This window comes from Ovis aries, chromosome X (genome assembly GCF_016772045.2).
Source record: "Ovis aries strain OAR_USU_Benz2616 breed Rambouillet chromosome X, ARS-UI_Ramb_v3.0, whole genome shotgun sequence".
Classification (NCBI taxonomy): Eukaryota; Metazoa; Chordata; class Mammalia; order Artiodactyla; family Bovidae; genus Ovis; species Ovis aries.
Window position 1 is genome coordinate 8076409 of NC_056080.1, and position 20224 is coordinate 8096632.

The following is a 20224-nucleotide window of genomic DNA, read 5'->3' on the forward strand; positions in this document are numbered from 1 at the left end:
TGCGTGACTAGATGTTTCTGACCTAGACACGGTCATTTCTCCAAGGAGACTTGGTTTCTTGGTGCCGAGATGTTGAATGGGCTGTTGTCTAACACTCAGAAATAAATTGTCCAAGGAAACACACCTGCTGACAGAGCAAGAGACTTTATTGGGAAGGGGCGCCTGGGCAGAGAGCAACAGAGTAAGGGAACCCAGGAGAACTGCTTCTGCCACGTGACAAACTCTCAGGTTTTATGGTAATAGGATTAGCTTCTGGGTTGTCTCTGACCAATCAGTCTAATGCAGGGTCCTTCCTGGTGCACATGTATGCATTGTTCAGCCAAGATGGACGCCAGCAAGGAGGATTCTGGAAGGTGCTAGGACTTATGGACTGGCGTCTCCTCTCTCCTTTGGAGTTTTCCTCAAATTCTTCTGGTTGGTGGTAGGTTGTTAGTTCCTTGCTCCTTATCAGGACCCTCTTGCGATAACTCATGCAAGTGGTTACTATCATGCCTGGCCAGGGTGGGCGGTATCAGTCAGTGTTTCCCGAACAGGGTTACTCATTGCTGCAGTCATTGTTTTTATGGTTTTAAGTAGATAGACAATATTGTCTGGTCATGTGTCTCATTTTTTGCTTTGACAAAAGTAATCACACATGCCCTCTCATTTTAAAAAAAACATTTAATTAATTAGTTTGGCTGTGTCAGGTCTTCATTGTGTCATAAAGGATTTTTGTTGCAGAGTGCCAGCTCTCTAGTTGTGAAGAGAGGGTTTAGCTGTCAGGAGGCATGTATGATATTAGTTACCGACTAGGGATTGAACCCACATCCCCTGCATTGCAAGGCAGATTCTTAACCACTGGACCGCCAGGGAAGTCCCTCATGCCTATTATTTTGGATCAAGATTTGCAGGCCCCTGGTTAGATCCAAAGGCAGAGGTTACACATTTTGTGGTGTTTGGAAACATCTTGCCTGGGACCTGCGGCCAGAGGCATGCAGCCTTCTGGAATCTGTGCTTTTCTGTCTTTCTCACCAACAGACACTCTCACCAGATTGCCTTCCCTGCTCTGTAATTACAGGCAGAATTCCCTGAACAATAATCACAAATTGTTTTATTGCAATGAAATTAGTTTAAAAGAAATGCTTTACAGCACTATCCAACAGAACAATCTGTGATAATGGAGTTATTTTATATCTGCACTAAAATATGGTTGCCACTAGCTGTGTGTGGCGATCAGGCACGTGACATATAGCTAGTGTGACTGAGGAACTGAATTTTTTATTTTATTAATTTAATTAAATGTAAGTAGCAGCTTGTGGTGGTGGTTGTTCAGTCGCTCAGTTGCATCCAACTCTTTGCAACCCCATAGACTGCATCAAGCCAGGCTCCTCAATCTTCCACTATCCCGGGAAATAAACTCTTTCCTCGAACCTAGATAAGGGGCAGCTTTTCTTACCCAAGACCTGGCTTTTTGAGAAAAGCTGTTCCTTGTCCAGGTGCTTCAGATTGGAAATATGATTTTTGTAAAATTGCGCTGCTTCAATATAGTAGCCACTAACCACATGCTGGAGAAGACTCTTGAGAGTCCCTTGGACTACAAGGAGATCCAACCAGTCAAATTCATGTTGACTGAGTCAGTGATGCCATCCAACCATCTCATCTTCTGCCACCCTCTTCTCCTTTTGCCTTCAATCTTTTCCAGCATCAGGATCTTTTCAAATGGGTCAGTTCTTCACATCAGGTGGCCACAGTACTGGAGCTTCAGCTTCAGCATCAGTCCTTCCGATGAATATTCAGCAATTTCCTTTAGGACTGACTGGTTGGATCTCCTTATAGACCAAGGGACTATATAAGAGTCTTCTCCAGCATATGGTTAGTTGCTACTATATTGAAGCAGTGCAGTTTTACAAAAATCATATTTCCAATCCAAAGCACCTGGACAAGGAACGGCTTTTCTCAAAAGCCAGTTCTTGGGTAAGAAAAACTGCCCCTTGTCTAGGTGTGAGAAAAGAGTTTACTTCCGGAACTTCCCTGTTGGTCCAGTGCTTAAGACTGCATTTCCAATGCAGGGGACACTATTTCAGTCCCTGGTCAGGGGACTAAGATCCACATAAAAGAATGTACTTCAATTGCCTGGATACCATGGAGATATATAATGCCACTGTCCAACTACAGGCTCAGTAGTTTGAAGCTGGCGGTGGTGGGAGAATTTATACCCTTGCCATCTGCAACTGCTACAAATCAAGCATTCCAACCCCTCCCATCCCCTCTCTTAGAGAGTTGGGTTTTTGAACTTTGACCAGCATTCCTCTGTGTTTATGCTAATTTGAGGAGCCAAGCCTACTGAATTGACTTGGAACAATCTGAGTCTACTGGCACCCAAAGAGAAAAAGGAAAGGCTATCTACTAACAGTTCTTTTCTGAAAGGGCAAGGATTTGCTTAGCCCTCGAGGGTGGCTCAGATGGTAAAGAATCTGCTTGCCAGTGCAGGAGACATAGATTCAATCCCTGTGTCAAGAAGATCCCCTGGAGGAGGACATGTCAACCCACTCCACTATTCTTGCCTGGGAAATCCCATGAACAGAGGAGCCTGGTGGGCAATATAGTCCATGCAGTTGCAAGGAGTCAGACACAAATGAGCAACCAACACTTTCTTTCAGTGCTACCCAGGATCTTCTCTCAGGCTTCCTGGAATGACAACATCTTTGACAATGATGCTGCTGTAGAAGCGCAGAGAGCTTTCAAGGCTGATGTTTGTCACCACAAACAGGGTAATGTGGTCCACATTTGTAGCCTTCAGGTGTGCATCACAGTCTGTGACCACAGCTCAGAGTGTCTGGGGAAGGTTGGATGGCATCTTCTTATCATCTACCTTTTTCACTTACTTCCCAAATCTTTTGTGAGTTGGCCATGTGCACAGCACCCAACTAGGGAAGGGGGCTCGCATGCATTTGCTCACTTGGACAGTGTGACTGGATGCACATGAGCTCAGGACAAAGAGATGGAACAGGTCTTCACCTCCAGGCTTTATCAGATACCCCGCTTATAGTACAATGTACCAGCTACACAGGGCTAGAATTTGCAGGAGGTGAGAAAGGCACTATAGCCTTGGAGGCAAAATTTAAGTGGGCATCAAAAGATTTTGTCATCAAGATAATAGATTATTCATGAAAATCAAAATTAATGCCCACATTCACCATGAGCAAAATGTCACCTTTTACAATAGAAACAAGTTGTGCGTTTGATGACTCTGTATTACTGTGCCAGGGGCACAGTCATTTCCAACTGGCTGGGAGTTCCAAATGTTCTCTCGCACATGCCCTGCTTGCACCTGTGGGTGCGTTTATATGAGTTAGGAATGGTGTGCAAATGAATTGGGTCATGTGGGGCTTTATATGTAGGTGTGTGTGTGTGTGTGTTTGTCTTTTTAACATTTTTTAATTTATTTATAGTTTTGGCTGTGCTGGCTCTTCATTGCTGTGTAGGCTTTTCTCTCTAGTTGTGGCTAGCAGGGGCTACTCTCTAGTTGCGGTGTGAAGACTTCTCATTGCAGTGGCTTGTCGTGCTGTGGAGCATGGGCTCTAGGGCACGGGGCTTAGTGGCTGCAGCTCGTGGGCTCTAAGTGCAGGCTCAATAGTTGTGGTGCATGGGCTTAGTTGCTCTGCGGTGGCAAGCGGGGTCTTCCCGGGCCAGGGATCGAACCTTAGTCTCTTGTGTCTCCTGCATTGGCAGGTGGATTCTTAACCACCAAACCATGAAGGAAAGCCCTGATTGTGAGTCAGTATACCTTTTTCTACTTGTATGAGAGGATATTTTGATAAGCATATATAGGGGTACACATTTTTCCTTGTGTCTCAGACTTCACGAAAGCTCTATCAACACTGCTTACTCTTTCCAGATCTATCACGTAAGCCTCGAAACTGCGGCAGGTGGTGGATACTGTTACTACCCCTACTGCTCCCCACTTTCCAGAAGGAAAAATCCAGACTTGCAGAAGCTTGGCAAATAGCGCAGACAGTAACATGTAACACAGTCATGTATTACTTTAAGGTAGTATCTGAGAACATTTAGAGACCATGTTGGTTCTGGTGTAACACGGTATCTCAGAGAGAGTTTTTTTTTTTTTTAATTTTAAATCGTGTTACGTGTTCCCATGTCTATGAAAACTTTCCTCTCCTCTCGGTGCCCCAGCCACTAAGCTCTGCTTTCCAGAGATGACCACTGTTCACAGTTTCCTGTGCACTGATTCTGAAATAGTTTATGAATATACAGGCAATTAGGGCTTCCTAGGTGGCGCTGTGGTAAAGAATCCACCTGCCGATGGAGGAGACACAAGAGATCAAGGGTATGATCCCTGGGTCAGGAAGATCCCCTGGAGTAGGAATTGGCAACCTCCTCCAGTATTTTCTTGCCTGGAAAATTCCATGGACAGAGGAGCCTGGATGGTTACAGCCCAGGGGGGATGTCACAAAGAGTGGGACACGACTGAGTGACTGAGCACAGACACACACATACAGGCAATTAGACTTTCCCTGTGCCAGCAGTACCACATTTAAGGGATTATCATGAAACAGAGATTCCAGCATGTTATATGACGGTGAACAGGAAGGGGAATTTCCCTGGTGGTTCAGTGGTGAAGGATCTATCTGCCAGTACAGGAGACATCCACTTGATCCCTGGTTGGGGAAGATCCCACATGCCCCAGAGCAATTAAGCCAGTGTGTCGCAACTACTGAGCCTGCGTGCCTAGAGCCTGTGCTTTATAACAAGAGAAGCCACCACTCTCTGCACCTAGAGAAAAGCCTGCACAGAAAGAAGACCCAGCATAGTCACAAGTGAATAAAGAAATAAAATTGTTTTTTTAAAATAGAAAATGGAGATAACAACATTATATACATATTAAAAAAAATGACTGGAAGGGCCTTCCCTGATGGTCCAGTGGTTAAGATTCAGAACTTTCAATGCAGGGGTCCTGGGTTTGATCCCTGGTCTGGGAACTAAGATCCCACAAGCCTTGTGGCCATAAATAAATAAATAGGCTGTGAAATGGAAAATTCGGGGCATCAAATTATACTTTATATGCAAGGTTTCTTGGCACCCCCCAACCCCCCCACCCAGTTGCGACAACCCCAACTGTCCTCAGGCCTTACCAAATGTCCCAGCAGCAGATAAGAGGGGGAAAATGTAACACATTCAAAGGGATTATCAAGTAGAAATGTGTGAAGAAAATAGAAGGCACCAATATGGAGAAATTAACACTCAAAGGTTATTACACAAGTGTTTGAAGAATCTTTTTAGGAAGGATCGTAACAGCTAACTTTGAATCTTCACACAGAGCAGAATAAGGAGTGACTTTATATGGATGAGAAATTAAGGCTGAACCTACAGAGGATGAAAGGGTAATTCCAGTTCCGAGTTGCCACCTTCTTTCTTAAACATTTTTATTGGCAGAATAAACTCAGTTCAGTTCAGTCGCTCAGTCGTGTCCGACTCTTTGCGACCCCATGAATCGCAGCACGCCAGGCCTCCCTGTTCATCACCATCTCCCGGAGTTCACTCAGACTCATGTCCATTGAGTCCGTGATGCCAAACTCAGATGACTAGGAATTGTTCTCTCCTGAGGTTAAAATCGATAATCTTCAAGTCATGAAATATGCATCAAAAAGTAGCAAAATACACATATTCCATGATCATGTCTCCTACGGTGCTTAAAAAAAAACAACAAGCAATAGCAATTGCTTGTTACAAACACATTGTAGGTTAATCATAGGAAAATTAGAACACCAGCTAAGCCAAAAAGAAGAAAAGGAGAAAAACCCTTAATCTCACTAATGAATGAAATACTAAGGGTGATACTTTAATGAATATGCTTCCCAGTTGTTTTCTATGTTCATATATAAAACATATGTAAAACTTTTCCCTTCTTCCCAGTTTTTTGACTGGTCTAATAATTAAATTGATACAAAATGGATTAACAGCAGAAAAATAAATTTAATTTCCTACTGTAGGGGACTCCAAGAAGTCATCAAAGCAGGCAGCTTTTATACCTTCTAGACAGGGAAACAATGTAGCAAAATGGAGAAACAAGAGGGTCCCAGTAGGCTGGCAAATTAGTGAAGTTAGCAAGGCTTGTTTATGCAGCCTTCCAGGAGGTGAATTCCTTTTATCTACTGGTACAGGGAGGGTAATTTCACATGCTTTTAGGGGGACCAAGGAAGGTCAGTGTCTATTTTGCACAGACTGTTTAAAAATCGAAATGCCAAGTGACATATTTGGGGTGGCATATTTTGCTTCCCTTCAACACGTACAGACATACATTCGTTCCATCATTCAGCACATAATACTTTGGAAGTTGCTTTTTTTCATTTAATAGACCGTGAATGTCTTTCCAGGTCAAAAAATATCTGCTACCGGATATTTTAATTCTTCCATTGTACCTATGTCTCACAACTGAACCCACCCTCTGGTTTTGGCCACTTAACTTGCTTCTGGTGCTTTGAGGTCATAAATAATATTGCAGCAGTTTTTCCTTTCACAACTGTTTCCATTCCTTCCCTTTTTTCCCCCCTGGAGCAAGTTCCTGGCCCACTGTATGGGCCTGCTCTTATTTGCAAGGCTTTTGGTAGGAATTGCTAAACAGCCTATCAGGAAGATTGATCATTTACATTTTTATCGGTTGTATCTGTTTTTATATTTGTTTGCTTTAGTTGTGTTGTTTTCTGTTTTTGTTTTTATTTTGGTAAACCTCTGCCTAAAGGATAATTTCATAGGTGGAGGTGGAGGATGTCGGAAGTGACCTCATTCTGTTGAAAATTACTGCGCCCTGAATCGCCTGTTTGCTGTAATGTTTTTCACACTTGAGCAATCACCTGGAGAAGAGGTGAAACCTACTGACAAAAAAAAAAAAAATCGCCCCACGCCGAGGAAGGTGACTTTTAGTCATTTCCGTTAAGTCAGAGCACAAAGCAAATCATTTCAGACCTCGGAGGGCATAATAGAGATCATCCCCGGCCCCACCGCCATTGATTCTTGGAACGCCCATCACTGTCGTCCACCGAGCCCAGTCCCAGCGGGTTGCGCGTCCCGTATTGGGGACGCGGAGTTCTCTCTGGACCCGAACGCACCGGCTGTACGAGGCGGACGAAATGGGCAGGGCCAGCCTCCGAGGTGACCGAGCCGGCTGGGTAGGGTTGAGTGGCTGGGTGGAGCACGTGATACTCCCAGACTGGCTCTCGGCGGGGGGTAGTTGGGGGGGGGGTTGGGGGTGGGGCCGGCCCGGGGCGCCTGAGGCTGAAATCGACATTTGCCTTTGGCAGGAAAATGAACTTGTCTGACCCTCAACCCACTGGAGCAGGGGATTATGGTAGCATTTAAATTTTATATCCCACGAAGCTGAAAGCAGAAGGTAAGTTACTTATCCCTCAGAAAAACAGATGAGAGGAGGGCCCGAGAATACCATGTGGCCACTTTGTAGATTTTTTAAGTCGAGTTGAAAATAATCGATTGCTGTGAGAGGCAAGGGCCAAATTACAGACTGACCTTCTTAACAGAAATTCGGTTAATCCGGAGGGAATGGTGGTAAAAGAGTCCAGGTTTAAATATAGAAGGACACGAAAGCTGCCGGAATAAATAGCAAGTAACCCTGGCCTGCTCGTAAAACAATCTATTTCACATCTCTTTCAGGGGCGCCAGCGAAGGGAATGTTAAAATTGCCATTTAAACTCAAACGAAAAGCAACTAATCTATATGAAGCTGGAAATCAAATAAAAACAGTTCCTGCTTTTGCCCTTTCACATTTCGAAAACGTTTATGCGGTTTGGCAAGAAAGTTGATATTTTCACAGTTTAAGTTTGAAATATGCCATTTCAAATTTACGAAATGGTCACAGTTGGAATTTTCTAAGTCTTTCTAGGCAAGGCTGTTTCAGTTGTGAATGAGAAATATTGACATTGTACATATTTTCTGAAATAGTGAGATGATTCACTTCTGCAGAATGTGATAAAAATTAGAAAACGTGAAATAATGAGTTACTGGGAATTAACTTTCATGTCTGAGAGATTAAATTCTTTGCCAGAAGATTTACGAAAACAGACACAAGTACAACGTTCATGCAATAGCACTTTATTTTAAATCATCAAATGTTCAAGTAAGAAGTATAAATATGCGATGGCACCGTTTTTTTTCAAAACCACATTAATACTGGCATGCAGTATTTGTTATGGATTAATAGCATTATAGTGCAATTAGTATTATATGCCACAATGAATATACATTTGAAACATGGACCCTCTGTGCAAAGTATGTATATGCACTCCATATTTTAACTGTCATTTTGATTTGCACAAAATAGATTTATTTAGTTCTTCATTGCATTTGATGAAGACTGAAAAATAAAAGACTAAATCATTTCCTTTCATTACTAATCCCCTTATTGCTAGCTCTTTTGAAATCCTATTACCTGCGTGGAGCCTGGAATCATTTGAGTCTTCCCTTTTGTGTGCTGTTTGTTTCCCACAGTTCATGCAAGTCTAGGCCAGCTGCCCACATCAAACAAGCCGCCCAGAACCGAGGCCAGAGCGGTTCTTCCCGGCCACTCCCTCCTCACTTGCAGGGTCTTCCCACCCTCCCCTCTTTGCCCCTAGGGCGTCACGTGGCGGTGTGGGCACCGCCTCCCGGTGACGTCAGCGCGCTCGCAGCCGTCGCGCTGAAGAAAGGATGCTCTAGGATGCGGTGCAGGTGGGCGACCGGCCTGCGCCATGCGGCACTGCAGGTAAGAGACTCTGCAGGCGAAGCCCCTGCAGCCCGTCGGCACCCCAGAAAACGAAAGTAGGGTCTCTGGCTGTTGGGGCTGCTGCAGGCATCAGGCATCAGGCATCAGGGGGGCGCGGGGGCGGGAGTGGGGGACGACTGTTGTAAGGCTCACGCGTGACTTGGGTCTTGTGCCCATCCATCCCAGGAAAGTGGCCTGGGGCCAGACAGAAAGACCCCGGCCTCCTGCGCAGGAGGGGGAAAAAAAATCAGGAATGATCACAATACATGCATTGTAAGAGAGAGAGGGGCTTGTCTGAGAGAACTGTCAACTGTTTACCGACTGTCAGAGTGATTCCTAAATAATGACACATTTACTAATTCTTCTTACAGGGGTTTGTTTTGTTCTCCGTATTTAGCCTGATTTCTTTCAAAGCCAAAGCTGCTTTGCTTGAAATGGAACGGAAACTTACTGGTTAGCAATTGAAGAGCTAGATGTTCTGTCTAAATTGTTTTGCATTATTTTGCAAGATTGTAGCATTTAAAGGGGATATGTCAGAAATGTTTGTTTCATCCCGGTGTTTTAAATAGATTTTAAAAAATTAACAGTATCCAATTAAAATAAAGCTTCCAATAGACGTGTAAGAGAAGGCAAACCAGTTATATCTCTTAAGAACAAAATGGTCTTTAGAAGGGGGTGGAGCTGAACACCAAACCCTATGATTTTTCAGTGTTCTAATTCCCTTGCTAAATAATTTGCTTGCTGGAAGAAGGGGCTGATGATGCAGCGACAGATGAAGGGGGAATCAGGTGACTTCAATTTTAACAGGACAGGGTGTGATTTTAATGAACACTTGAGATTTCCCACCTGTGTTTGCATTCCTTTCTCTCCTTCACATATGAGGCCGGGATATATGCAGTACCCTTAGGAAGAGAATGTAGTCGATCTTACCTGTAAAACGTGATCCCCTGGGAAGCTGTGGTATTGCTAAATTGTACTGGACCTCACACCATGTATCCTTTGACCCATCCAGCAATTGTTGGAGGACCAGTAAAGCAATGCTGTTTTAGTTGATAATTGAAGAAGGCGTTTCTTTCAGCAATTGGACACCCTGATGTTTTGCTACAGTAGTTTAGTTATTAATTTACTGCAGTTTTCTTCATTTGGCTCAGGTTGACTATAAGACTTTTATGATCCTCTTGTTCCCATGTTTCTTTCTCCCCCAGCCCAACCCTAGACAGAGCAGAGCAGATGATAGATGGCAGAGACCTAGCTCCACCTCTGCCTTTGGGACTGTGCAACTTGGACCAAGTCACTTTGTGCCTTTGGGCCTCAGTTTTCTTGTTTTCAAAGTAACCGAGGAGTATTATATCAAGGTTTCTCAGCCTTGACACTATTGACATTTTGTCATTGTCTAGTTGCTCAGCCGTGTTCAACTCTTTTTGACTCCATGGACTGTTATAGCCCACCAGGCTCCTCCATCCATGAGATTCTCCAGGCAAGAATACTGGAGTGGGTTGCCATTTCCTTCTCCAGGGGATCTTCCGACCCAGAGATTGAACCCCCGTCTCCTGCCTTGGCAGGTTGACATTTGGGGCTGGAGAAATCTGTTGTGGGGGTGTTCACCTGCACCCCTGGCCTCTACCTACTAGATGCCCCTAGTTGTGACAACCAAAAATGTCTTCAGACCCTGCCATTGTCCCATCGTGGGACTCCATTGCCCCTGCTTGAGAATTGTTGATTCAGATGACCTCTCAGTGTTCTTCAGGCCGCAGTATTCTAGAATTCATTTTCTTGTGAGTTGTTTCATGCTGAGCCCTCGGTCAGAGATCTGATTCCCTTTCATGATGGTGTATATATTGGGAAACACAGTGTGAAGGCTTTTTTTTTCTGCTGTGGGGTTCCAGAAATAGCTTCTGTTAAAAAGGGGAGGCCTGTGTGTGTGCCAGTTGTAGCTGGGAAGCTGGCTTGGCAGAAGGGAGAGTGTCAGGGAGAGACGAAAAAACACAAGCACTAGACCATCATGTCTGGAACTAGAGTAGCCCAGAGTCACCATCCTTATCTGCAGAAGTGGGAATAGCAGGACCGGGTGGAGGTGTCACAAGCGGGGAGGGAGATAACGGGGGTGCTGTTGCCCGTTGTGGCAGAGAGATGCTGGCAGCACGTATGGCTGGAGGAGGCCAGCGCCAGCTGCCCCCAGAGCCCCCGTCTGGCCCCCGAAGGTGGTGGTGGTCACGGTCTTGCCCTTTAAGCTTCAGTGCAGGACTGACCACTAAAGCTCTGGCTCTGACACTTTGCAGAGCCTCACTTCCACTCCCAGAACTGTTGCCGAATCCATAAAATAGGGCTACTGTTCCTGCTGGTCCTGCTGCTTTGAGTTTTCAGGGGGTCAGATGGATGGTAAAGGGTCAGCACACTGGGAACTCCTGGGAGACGGGAAGCGAGGGTGGCAGTTGCATTTCAGGATGAGGGCCATGCGCAGTGGGTTTGGGGGAGGAGGCTTGGAATGATTAGAAAAATTATCCTTGTCCCTCCGGGGGCCTGGCACTGCAGTGTGTCCCTCCTCCAGTTCCCTTGCTCTCAGCTCGCTGTCTCTGCCTCTTTGCGGCCCCATAAAAATGACTCTCCTGGGAAGAGGGTTGGTGTTTAGTGAGAAAGGCCCAGTGTGCAGAGGCCAGGGCCCAGACAGCCTCCTTTGTCCACTTCCAGCCATTTTCTTTGCAGGTGTCACCCGCAGCTGGCCAGGAACCTCCTCCCCAGAATGGCTTGGCACCCTGGGTGGGCTATCAGGTGCTGTCTTTTCACGCAGGCAATACTGAGAAAGAAAATGAAAAAGGAGGAGTATTCTCCATCAAATGAGACATAAGACTTAGAATCACTGTGCTAGGCAGCTCTGGTTCTATGACAGAGTACCACACACTAGGTGGCTTATCAACAACAGACATTTATTTCTCATAGTTCCAGAGGCTGGCAGTCTGAGATCATGGTGCCAGCATGGTTGGATTCTGGTGGGGGCTCTCTTCTGGATGCAGAGGGCCATCTTCTCCCTGTGTCCTCATATGGTGGGAAGAGAACACGCTAGCTTTCTGGTCTTGTCTTGTTGTCGTTGTTCAGTTGCTAAGTCGTGTCCGACTCGTTGCAACCCCATGGGCTGCAGCACACCAGGCTTCCTTGTCCTTTACCATCTCTCGAAGTTTGCTTAAAGTCATGTCCATTGAGTCAGTGATGCCATCCAACCATCTCATCCTCTGTCACCCCCTTCTCCTCCTGCTCTCAATCCCTCCCAGCATCAGGATCTTTTCCAGTGAGTTGGCTCTTTGCATCAAGTGGCCAAATATTGGAGCTTCAACTTTAGCATCATTCCCATGAATATTCAGGGTTGATCTCCTTTAGGATGGACTGGTTGGATCTCCTTGCAGTCCAAGGGACTCTCAAGAGTCTTCTCCAGCACCACAGTTCAAAAGCATCAATTCTTTGGCGCTCAGCCTTCTAGATGTTTCAACTCTCAGATCCACACATGAGGTCTCTTCTTTAAGGGCACTAGTCCCATCATGAGGGCTCAACCTTCATGACCTCATCACCTCCCAAAGGCTTCACCTCCTAGTATCATCACATTCAGTTCAGTTCAGTTCAGTTGCTCAGTCGTGTCCGACTCTTTGCGACCCCATGAATTGCAGCACGCCAGGTCTCCCTGTCCATCACCAGCTCCCGGAGTTCACTCAGACTCACGTCCATCGAGTCAGTGATGCCATCCAGCCATCTCATCCTCTGTCGTCCCCTTCTCCTTCTGCCCCCAGTCCCTCCCAGCATCAGAGTCTTTTCCAGTGAGTCAACTCTTCGCATCAGGTGGCCAAAGTACTGGAGTTTCAGCTTTAGCATCATTCCTTCCAAAGAAATCCCAGGGCTGATCTCCTTCAGAATGGACTGGTTGGATCTCCTTGCAGTCCAAGTCACATTGGGGTTTAGGATTTCACTATATGAATTCCAGAAAGATACTTTCAGTCTATGACAGTAACCAAATGTAACTTGTGCCCTTGACTGGATCCTGGCCTGGACAGGCATCTATAATAGGTGTTGGGGATACCTGGGTTATTTGTATGTGACTGCCTAGTAGATGACATGAGGAGACTACTGTAAGTTTGATTAGATGTGATAATCTTACGGTGCAGTTGGCACCCAGCTCAGTCACTCCTGATTCCTGATACAGAAACAGTGAGATGAGACATGGTTGTTTCCTGCTGTCCTCTGTTAGGCTAATCTGTTACACAGCAGAAGATAACTGACACGTGTGTATGTAGAAGAGTCTTATTGTTCAGTGGTGCATGCTGAAGTATTTAGGGCTGAAGTGTCATGAGAGCTATAGGGTCCTTTTAAAGTGTTTTTTTTTTTAATGCCTTGGAGCTCTCTTTTATGTACTTCTGAATAGAAGACAGATGAATTCTAAAACCTGCTTTTGCATTCATTGCTGCAATATCACATGTCATGTTGCCTCTGGAAAATTCCACTGTACACTCCTGAGAGAATGAGAATGGAAAAAGGCAAATAATGTAAGATTATTATACAAATGTTTTTGACAGCACGGACCCCTTTAAAGGTCTTGGGAATCTCAGACACACTTTGAGAACCACAGTAATTTATTTTTTCTTTTGAACTTTTTATTTTGTATTGAAGTATAGTTGATTACTTTGGCCAATACTTTGGCCACCTGATGCGAAGAACTGACTCATTGGAAAAGACCCTCATGCTGGGAAAGACTGAGGGCAAAAGAAGAAGGGGATGACAGAGGATAAGATGGTTGGGACGGCATCACTGACTTGATGGACATGAGTTTGAACAAGCTCCAGGAGTTGGTGATGGATAGGGAAGCCTGGTATGCTGCAGTCCATGAGGCTGCAAAAAGTTGGACATGACTGAGTGACTGAACTGACTGACTGATAGCTGATTACCGATGTTGTAATAGTTTCAGGTGGAAAGTGAAGGAAGGGATTCAACCATACATGTACATGTATCCATTCTCCCCCAAACTCCCCTCCCATCCAGGCTATCATATGACATGGAGCCGAGTTCCATGTGCTATACAGTAGGTCCTTGTTGGTTATCCATGTTAAATATAGCAGTGTGTATACACTTTGATCCATTGGAGAAGGAAATGGCAACCCACTGCAGTGTTCTTGCCTGGAGAATCCCAGGGACAGGGGAGCCTGGTGGGCTGCCATCTCTGGGGTCGCACAGAGCCGGACACGACTGAAGCGACTTAGCAGCAGCATACACGTCCATCTCAAACTCCCTAACTATCCTTCCCCCCATCCTTGCCCTCTGGTAACTAAGATTATTACAGAGTATTGATCAGAGTTACCTGTGCTGTACAGCAGGTCCTTGTTGGTTATCCATGTTAACTGTAGCAGGATGTACATGTCCATCCGAAACTCCCTAACTATCCCTTCCCCCTGGCAAGTAGTTCATTTGATAAGTCTGTGAGTCTCTGCTTTGTAAGTTCATCTGTATCATTTCTTTTTAGATTCCACATATAATGCACCTATGGTAACAGTAGTTAACTTTTAAATGGTTCAGTTGAATGGAGAGACAGTGCGAAGAGGCCAATACAGTTAAATAGGAACACTGATGGAGTCTGATTGGTGTGTTTCATTAGACTCTCCTCCACAATGTGCTGTGTATTTGAAAATGTGCCCAATAAAAAGTTTAAAAGAAGCTAGAAAAGAAACACAGACTCTTGGGCTTGTGGGGGATTCTGATTGAGATCTGGGGAACATTTTTAACCTGAGCTCAAGGTGCCCTTGACTGCAGGGACCTGAGGTCCCAGTTGAGACCTACTGGCTTGCAAGTTCCCAGCTCACCCAGAAGCCCTCCTGAACCAGACCTAGGAGGGCGAGTTAGCAGTGAGGAGGGGATGTATGTGAGCACTTGGCAAACTCTGGCAAGTGGGTGGTGGGAAAGGCCTTATTATCAAACCCTTGCTTGACTGTATCTGCAAAGGGTGACTGGAAATGAGTTTTCCTTTCTAAGAGAAGGGATGATTTTCTTTGCAGAACGTGGTGGTTTTTGAATGACTTGTTTTCTATTGAAATAGTAATACTTGCTGGTTGTGCAAACTTCCCACAGGATCAAGGTTATGAAAATGAAATGAAGTCTCTTTCTCATTCCCAGTCCCTCATCCCCCTTCCAAAGGCAACCACTAATGACTTTCTTATATATTGTTTCTGAAAATGTCTGTGCAAAGACACCCATGTGTAGAATGTGTATAGCATTTTCCTTTCTCTTTTTTCTTCATTGGGATGTAATTTGCATGGAGGGAAATGCATGGATCTTAATTCAGCTGATTTTGACAAATCAGGATTCTCAGTACTCCTAGGGGGCTCCATCTTGTTCTCTTTTAGCCAAATCCCCCGGCAACCACCATACTGATTTCTGCCAGCACAGTTTACTTTTACCTGTTCTTGAACTTCATATACCTCAAGTCCTGTGATCTTTATACTTTTATATCCAGCTTCTGTCACCAGGCATGATTGTGAGATTCATCCATGTTGTTTCACGTAGCAGTGATTCATTCATTTCATTTTATTGTGAAAGTACTTTTAAAGAGAGAATGGAGGCAGTTGGTATACGTTGCTTCTTTTCATTCTTTGGAGGCTGTTTTACATCATCTCACTTACAGTTGAGTTCCAAAGTGTAGACGGTATGGAAGTTTACTTAACCAGTCTCATTTTGATGGGCATGTGGATTCCTCAAGCTTTTGTAATCTGTGTTCATGGTATTATGCTCATGTAAAAATGCCAAAGAGGAAAAGACCTCTCTAGGATTAATTATGGGCTTCCCTGGTGGCTCAGAGGTTAAAGCATCTGCCTGCAATGCAGGAGAACTGGGTTCGATCCCTGGGTTGGGAACATCCCCTGGAGAAGGAAATGGCAACCCACTCCAGTATTCTTCCCTGGAGAATCCCATGGATGGAGGAGCCTGGTGGGCTACAGTCCATGGGGTCGCAGAGTTGGACACAACTGAGTGACTTCATTCACTCACTCAGGATTAATTAAATGCACAGAGTATAGATGTTGGGACTTAGCTTCGAGATCAAAGCAACTCTTATATTTTACATATGACCAAGAGATGTCCAGAAAAGTCAGGTGACTTGCCCAAGGTCACATGACCGATAGTAACACAGTTGGGGAACCCTCCAGGTCCCAAGATGCCTCTAACAGAGTGTTTCCTTTGGCCCTGCCGTGTAGCATGTGGGATCTCAGTTTCCTGACCAGGGACTGAACCTGAGCCCCTTGCAGTGGGAGCATGGAGTCTTAACCACTGGACTTCCAAGAAAGTCCCCAGAATGTTCTTTCCTGCACTATGAGCTCTGTGAACACAGGAACTGTGAGTGTTTTGCTCACCAATGTAAACCTAGCACATAACTCGTGGCAGAGTAAGTACTCATTAAATATAAATTAGAGGAAAAGTTAAGGGAACTATTAGTCCTCTGAGAAAAGCCCACTGATATCCCTGAGAACTGCAGGGACATTCGTATGAGACTTGAGCCTCCAAGTTCTTTTGTTCATTCGCTCCCTCATTTACTTCTTTGTTCTGCCAGTGTTTGTTGGGTCCCTGCTGTGTGTCTAGGACAGGGCTCCTCACCCTGGACTCTATGGGCTTTGAGGCTGGAGGACTTTCTGTGGGGGGCCATCCTGTGCCCCAGAAGATGTTGAGCAGCATCTTCTGGCCTCCCCCCACTTGATGGGGCTTGCAACCATGGCCCCAACCCCGACTTGTGACAGCTGAATTCGAGACATTGCCAAGTGTTCTGGGGCAGGTGAAATTGCCCCTAGACTGGTTGAGACCGACAAGTCTAGGCACTGGGGTTTGCTGTGGAACCAAACGGACAAGGTTCTTGCCTGGGTGGGAGTGACCTTCAAGTGGAGGAAAGAGAAGATAACTGGATTTGATAGGTTGTGCTATCATGTGAAGTACAGTGAGAGGCAGAGGGTGGGCAGCAGTGGATTCAGAATCCTGGTTAGACGGAGTGGTTACCCAGGCCCCTCTGAGGGCTCACATGTGACCAGGGACTGATGGGGGGCCATGTGAACACTGAGGAGCTGGAGAGCTCAGGGTTGAGGAAGCAGCTGTGAGGTGGGTATGTCCAGAGAAGAGCCACCCAGAGAAGCATGCTGGGCAAGTGCTCGGAGGGGTAGCTAGGGTGGACCATGCAGGGACTTAGTGGGAGTGAAACCAACCCTGGGTGACTAAGTGTGGTGACAAGCCATGGAGTGCTTTTGGGTTGGAGAGGAACACATCAGTACTTGTGTTCGAAGGCCTGGCTCTGACTGCTGTGAGAACAGTCAGAGGTGGGCAAACGAGGTAGCCGGGTGGCCAGTGAGGAGGCTGGGTGGCCACGTGAGCTTAGAAGACTGTGCGTGCGTGCATGCTCAGTCATGCCTGACTCTTTGTGACCCCATGGACTGGAACCCCCCAGGCTCTTCCATCCATGGGATTCTCCGGGCAAGAATACTGGAGTGGGTTGCCGTTTCCTTCTCCAGGGGAATCTTCCCTGATCAGGGCTTGACCCCGGATCTCCTGCATTGCAGGCAGGTTCTTTACTGCTGTGCCACCTGGGAAGCCCTTGGAAGGCTGTGACCCTGACTAATTGAGCAGCCTTGTCACGCTCAGCAGCAGGCAGGCCTTGGCTATCACAGGAGCGCGTGGGTCAGGTCACACTGTAACCCTGTAACTATGGTGCCTCAAGGTGGAGGCCACCTGCATAGCCTCTCAGGACAGTGTCACTGGGGCTAGGCAGCGGTGCACAGGGACAGCAGAGGCAACAGCTCTTGCATTCCACATATGATACCAGCAAGGCTTACCTTTAGGCCTCCTGTTGTGGATGAAGTCACCCAAGCTTTCTTGAGGCCCCTTGAGCCCACCAGCTCCCCTGCACCTGTGAGGTGGCTCTTCTTTGCCTGGAGTGCTGTCCCCCACCCCCCCATGCTGGCCAGCCCAGGTCACCCATGGTCCCCTCTCAGCAAGCGCTCTCGTGCAGGTCCTTGTGTGGCCCTCAGAGCTGGCCATCAGTTGGTGGAAGTTGGAGACCAGAGCCTTCCCCGTTGGTGGTAGCTGTTCCTGCTCCTGGGGTCCTTCGAACTCCCCAGGATGCTATCAGGCTGCTTCCACCAGCAGCAGCACCAGTGCTGGGATGGCTGTGGGGTTTGGCTAGAGGGAGCCTCACCAAGATGCCATGTTCCGTTTGTCCCCTCAGGAAGTCTGCTCCTCGCCTTGGTGCCTGGGGACCTTCTGACTCATTTCTTGTGGTGGCCGTTGCTTCTCTTGTGCTTGCCCAGCACTTTTTAACCACATCCCGGCGGATGAATGGAGGTTACCTCCTTCTGGGATCTTAGTCTCCCTTCTGGGTTGTGATATAACTCAGGGTGAAATTTTCTTTTTCTGTCCACCGGAACCCTTGGAGGCACTGATTGGGTTAGGAGGAGAGGGGCCACCCCAATGATTACAGACATATTCTTTTTCCTCTTAACTCAGTCCGGCCTCCCACCAGCACCCACTTTACCCAAAACATAGAAATCAACTGACGTTTCAGCCCTCCCCGGGGTCAACCCCGCTGGGATACGCTTAGGACACCGGGGAGGACAACTCAAGGCTGTGCTGGAGGACTCCCTGCATTTATCCTTCATGGAGGTGCTGGTTGTGAGTGTCTATGACATTGTTTTCATCCACAAGGGTACGTAGCCCACATAAGCACAAAGTTAGATTGTTATGGTGGAAGGTGGTTTGCAGAGCTCTTGGGAGAGGGAACTGTACTGCACGGGGTTTCTTACCAGCATTGTCTTCAGCTGCTGTTATGGGCTGAAACCATGTCTTAAAGTGCATTTGAATTCCTAACACCTATTACCTCAGAATCTGACCTTAGTTGGAGATTTTGTTCTTGTTCAGTCACTCAGTCGTGTCTGACTCTTTGGAACCCCATAGACTGCAGCACGCCAGGCTTCCCTGTCCCATCACCAACTCCCGGAGTCTACTCAGACTCATGGCCATTGAGTCGGTGATGCCATCCAGCTATCTCATCCTCTGTCACCCCTTTCTCCTCCTGCCCTCAATCTTTCCCAATATCTGGGTCTTTTCCAGTGAGTTGGTTCTTTGCATCAGGCAGCCAAAATATTGATAGAGTCTTTAAATTTTTTTTAATAATTTTTATTTATCAATTTTGGCTGTGCTGGGTCTTCACTGCTACTTGGGCTTTTCTCTAGTCGTGGAGAATGGGGCTGCTCTCTAGGTGTGCCTTCTCTTGAGGCAGAGCAGAGGCTTCAGTCTGTGCAGGCTTCAGTGGTTGCAGCTCCCAGGCTCTAGGGCACAGGCTCAGTAGTTGTAGTGCACGAGCTTAGTTGCTCCGCGGCATGTGGGATCTTCCCAGACTAGGGATTGAACCTGTATCTCCTGCATTGGCAGGTGCACTCTTTGCCACTGAGTCACCAGAGAAAGCCGAGATAGGGTCTTTATAGAAGTAATCAAGTTAGAATAAGGCCATGAGGGCAGCCTCAGTCCAGCCTGACTGGGGTCTTTATAAGAGGAACTTTCTGCAGACAGGCAGAGAGAGGAGAGGATGCATGGTGTGCTAGAAGACGGCCATCAGCACTCTAAGCAGAGAGGCTGTGGCTGGATCCAGCCCCAGGAAATCAATCATACTGGCACCTTGGCCTCAAGCTTCTGTCTCTGGAACTGGGAGACAAGTTTCAAGCATTTGAGCTGCCCAGTCTGTGGGGCTTGTCAGGGTAGCCCTGATGAACCAGCCCAGCAGTGTTTCCCAGTGCATGGGTGCCTTTGTTCACCTAGGAGAATGGAGGAGAGCCCAGCAGGCCTTTGCTTTGGTGCTTTCTGCACAGTTTAGAAGCTTGACGAACAGGACCTTCTCTGTGGGAACAGGTAGCTCTTGCTTCCTGAGAGGAACGAGACTTCTTCGGTCCTCCCACAACCCAAGAGGAAGGGCCTTTGGGGCCCTGGTGGGGATCTGGCTCCCCACTCACTATCTGGGGAACTTGGGCCAGGGACCTCACCCCCTCCTCTGCCTCAGTTTGCTAACCTGTCAAATGGGCCTGAGGCTGACGGTATTTAATTCAGAGAGTGTCAGGAGCCCTGGTGACTGATCCGTGTGAAGTGCTTAGACCGGGATTGTTGTTAATTATCATGAAGATGATAAATTAATTGAGGACTTCCCAGGTGCCACTAGAGGTAAAGAACCTGCCTGTCAATGCAGCAGATGAAAGAGACATGGGTTTGATCCTGGGGTCTGGAAGATCCCTGGGGGAGGAAATGGCACATTACTCCAGTATTCTTGCCTGGAGAATTCTATGGATAGAGGATCCTGGTGGACTATAGTCCATGGGGTCGCAGAGGCCCTGGGGACGTTCTCCATCCTTGATCCTAGGCACCGGAAACGCCAAGACCTCAGGGCCCTCTCCCTGCCCTCTGGAGTGGGGGGTGTGAGAACACTGA

The 20224-nt window shown here is 46.8% G+C and overlaps 1 protein-coding gene across 4 annotated transcripts in view; it reads left to right on the forward strand.

Moving 5' to 3' along the window:
- The first annotated feature begins 7265 nt into the window (after positions 1–7265).
- The window catches only part of CLCN4 (chloride voltage-gated channel 4), a 73040-nt gene continuing 60081 nt past the window's right edge, over positions 7266–20224 (forward strand). The window contains exons 1-2 of one of the 4 annotated variants that reach the window (XM_060407613.1): positions 7266–7384; positions 7663–8749. The gene's annotated coding sequence lies outside the window, so the exon portion shown is untranslated. The remainder of the gene's footprint in view (positions 7385–7662; positions 8750–20224) is intronic. The other 3 variants (XM_004021898.5, XM_027963633.3, XM_060407612.1) reach the window with 3 other exon arrangements.